Here is a 4,281-nt window from a genome sequence, read left to right on the forward strand (position 1 = left end):
CCCGAAACGTTGACTCACTTTCTCCATAGATGCTGCTTGACCTGTTACGTTTTCCCATCTCTCTCTGTTTTTGTTTATGAAAAATATGATACTATTTCTGTCTTCAGACTCACTGCATGGAGGATATCCTTGCAAGTAAATTATCTGATTCCACTTGATGACAGAAGCTTAGTGTGTTCAACCAATACTTCTTATGGTTTGAAGAACTGAACATTTGGAGTCACCCTTATATCAGCAGGAAGAATATGTAGTTTTGGCTTAATGTAGCAACCACTCCAGGTACTTTACTTGCTGTTTGGCTATCAGTCTAAACATTTAGAGCACAATACAAAGAATGACAGTTACTACAATTAATGGTGAGTATCCACCTTTTGTTGCTTTACCCACAATTATTTCAAAATGTAAAACCTTTTAGGAGATTTTCAACTTTTGTTTCATCACCTCCTATTTTAGAATCATCAATAAACCAATAGTGCACACTTTGAAGATCATTTGAAGTGAAATTATCTGATACAGAGCAATGTCCTATGATGATTAATCTAATGTATAATAAAAGTTCCCTTTAAAAGTTAGATTGAAATCCCTTGATCCTCTAGATTGTAAAGTAGTTACTATTTTTCTCCCGATGTATTGATCTGTACTGTTGGAGCTCTTCTCTTATTCACAGTTCATTGCTGTTTTTCAATTACGATAGATATACATGTTTCCAGGGCATCCTTTCCTGAAATAGCTGTCTTTGTGACTGGTTGAATTAACGACAAAGATTCTACAGTCTTTAAAATAACAGCTGACACACACAAAACTGGTGCAAAATTAGTAGTGAACATTCTGCTTCAATATTGAATATGAAATGCATGTAAGGTACTGAATTACCTTGCATTTTCTGGTAGAGCAAGCTTACCTTTCCCCATCCTAATATCATCTTTATTCAATCTCTAATATCATATTTATTATGTTTTAATACCCATTGACTAATATATTCAACTCACTGATATATCAGTTTTGTTTTATCCTCTCACGATGGCCTTGAATGAATGTTGGTGCAGCACTAATCTGTATAGACCAGAGGGCACAGGTTGGATTTGTGGTCTCTGCTGAGTTCATTGATTTTAGCTGGGGCAGAACTAAGTGTGCTACATTCGCCTTAGTGCCATTGGATTAGTGTCTTAGTGTCTGAACCTCCCTGGGCTCTCCCTCACACTCGCCGTACCAATGCACAATCTAGGCGTCCGGTTCGACCCTCAGCTGTACTTCCTCCCCCACATCTGTTCCCTGACCAGGACCGCCTTCTTCCACCTCTGCCCACTTCTGACTCTACCCCAAATGTGGTCAAATTACTCATGCATTGTTTGTCACCTCCCGCCTGGATTACTCAAATGCACTCCTCACCGATCTCCCCAGCTCCACTATTCAAAAGATCCAGCTCATTCAGAACTCTGCCACCCGCATACTGACCCAGACCAAACTCCGTACCCACATTTCACCAGTTTTGGCCAGGTTCCACTGGCTCCCCATCACCGAACAGATCGACTTCAAGATCCTCACATTCATGTTGAAATCCATTCACTCCCTGGCACCTCCCTACCTCTTCAACCTCCTCACTCCCCAATCCACCACTGGGTGCCTCCGCTCGACTGGCATTGGTTGCCTGCTCGTCCCTCGCACCTCCGCCCCACTACTGGAGGTCAAGCTTTCAGCCACTATGCCCCGAAACTCTGGAACACTCTCCCTCACTCCCCAATCCCTCTGTCTCATAGTTCTGGTGTGTGTTCATGAACCCAGACTTCAGGTAATTCCTTTCAGCAGCTGTTGTCCCAAGTCTCAGACTTGGGACAACTATTCAATGGATATTTGCCTTCAAACTAGACAGAAAACAATTTGTGCAGGACAGCTTGTGACATGCAAGTAGCCATAATGTTCTAGAGGTCCAAGTCCAATGCCAGTTACCAGGTTAATCAACATGAACTGCATAATCTCGGTTCCTCGTAAGAGGTCTTGGCAGAGACATGCCTGCTGTGAAGCTCAGTAGCAGAGCTAGGTTTTGTGATGGGCCATTAGTGGTGCTACCTTCGCGTTGCTCCCCACACTGCTCATACCTCCTACTCCACCTCTCTACCTGTCGCATTCTGTGCTGAAGTTTGTAAGGCACAAGGCAGCATGGAGAGCGATTGGAATAGAGATGAGATGGGATGTATAGGCACCTACATATACTTGAAGGCTGCCAAGGGGCCAGTCACCTCCATTGCCCCCAATTACCAGGTTTACCAGTGACAGGTTGGTATAGGTCAGAGTCTTGCCTTGAGAAGTTTAGATAAGTGGAGTCCTGTAGCTGAGTGGTTAGAACACTCGTCTTGCAAGTGAGACACCTGGGTTCAATTCCAGGCAGGGCAAAACCTTGGGGAAGTTTCTTTATTCTCCAAAAAAAACAATAATAAATAGGTCATTTTCAATCCACGACTGTTTATGAGACGCTGCTGTGCTCAATTGGATGCTGCATTTTGCCCACAAATATACGGTTAATTCACTTTACAGTATATTCTGTGAAGCACTTTGAGATGTCCAGAAGATGTGAAAAGCGCTATATCAAATGCAAGGATTATTATTATTATAAGGTTGACATAATTAGGCTATTTCTATTTGTTGGTCAGTCTAAAAAAGATAAGTAAAGATAAGACAGCAGATCCCAAAAGGAGTTTAGGAGTAACTTAAAGGTGTGGTTAAAGTAAATAGCAACAACATATTTAAGACGAAACTCAATGCATACATGATGGAGAAGGGAATAGAGGGGAACATTGGGGATTAGAAAGGTGGAGGCTCATGTGGAAAATAAACAAGGGCATTTATTAGTTGGACCCAATGTCCTGTTTTCATGCTGTAGTCTATGTAATCCTCTCCCTATATAATTATGTAACGTGGAACTATAACACAGCAAAAGTCATAATTTTGGAAGATAAGGTAGAAAGGTTGGCAGTAAATAAGTACTGTATCGATACCATGAAAGTTAGAACCCTGTCATGTGCATGAAACAAGCCACTTAAATCATGGTTAACATAGTTAGGGTTAGGGTTAGTCATTGCCAGGCTGCACTAGCTTCCAATTACCAAACAGATCGACTTTGAAATCCTCCCACTCGTTTTCAAATCCCTTTTATGCACTTGCACCTCCCTACCTATCCAATTTGCTTTTATGTGCAACTCCACCACCCACAGTTTCCGTTCAGCTAGCTCCAGGCACCTGTTCGTCCCTCACCCCCTTTGCTCCACTATCAGCGGCCATGCTTTTAGCCACTATGCCCCAAAACTCTGGAACTTCCTCCCTCAATCCCTCCGCCTTGCCCCCTTCCTCCCCACCTTCAAATCCTGCCTAAAGACCTCTTTTGATCGTGCTTATGGTCACACTCCGGCACTGTGAAGTGCTCCAGGATGGTACAACAACAACAACAACAATAATTTGGATTTATACAGCGCTCTCCAAGCCGGACAGTGTCTCAGAGCACTTTCACAGTAACGGATCCCAGGACCAAGCCGGGGGGAGGGGGGAGGAAGGTGACCAAAGGCGCAGTCGAAAAGGAAGGTCTTCAGCAGAGCCCTGAACATAGGAAGGGAAGGAGCGAGGCGAAGGGAGTGAGGAAGACAGTTCCAGAGCCTCGGGGCATAGTGGCTGAAGGTACGGCCGCCGAGGGTGGAGCGGAGGACAAGGAGGAGGCCAGGTGAAGGGCACTATATAAATGCAACTTGTTGTTGTTATCAAAATTTATCTGTTGCTGTGCCCATTGAATTACCAGATCTGTCACTTGGTCGTTTACATGCGTCATTGGTCCTCAGTGGGTGTCCTATGGATGATAAATATGTCAACATTAATCTTAACAAACAACGCTGGATTTTGCCATTAAAATAAAGTAATCAATGACTGATATTGTAGGATACAAATATAATATTATAATAAGCATTCCGAAGATAGAACCAGGTTACAATGTGAATGTTTTCAAGACAGTAAGAGTTCTCAGTCTGCTATGTACATGTACATATTAAACTGTACAGACCAGTGTTGTGAGCTCGCTATTTGGTGTCCTTGGGTGGTTGATGACATATGCAGCTGCAGCATTGACTAAAGAACATGTAGTGTATAATTTAGCTACAGTGACATGATAGAAACCCGCCCCTCGACACAATCCTCCCTCTGGTGGATTTATTCCATAACAAAGTGCGCCGGGGAGTTATTTCCCGATTACAGATACATCCCACACACCTCCCACCCCATTGAGTACTTTGGCGACCTCTG

This window comes from Callorhinchus milii, unplaced genomic scaffold (assembly GCF_018977255.1).
Source record: "Callorhinchus milii isolate IMCB2004 unplaced genomic scaffold, IMCB_Cmil_1.0 Scaffold4, whole genome shotgun sequence".
Lineage (NCBI taxonomy): Eukaryota > Metazoa > Chordata > Chondrichthyes > Chimaeriformes > Callorhinchidae > Callorhinchus > Callorhinchus milii.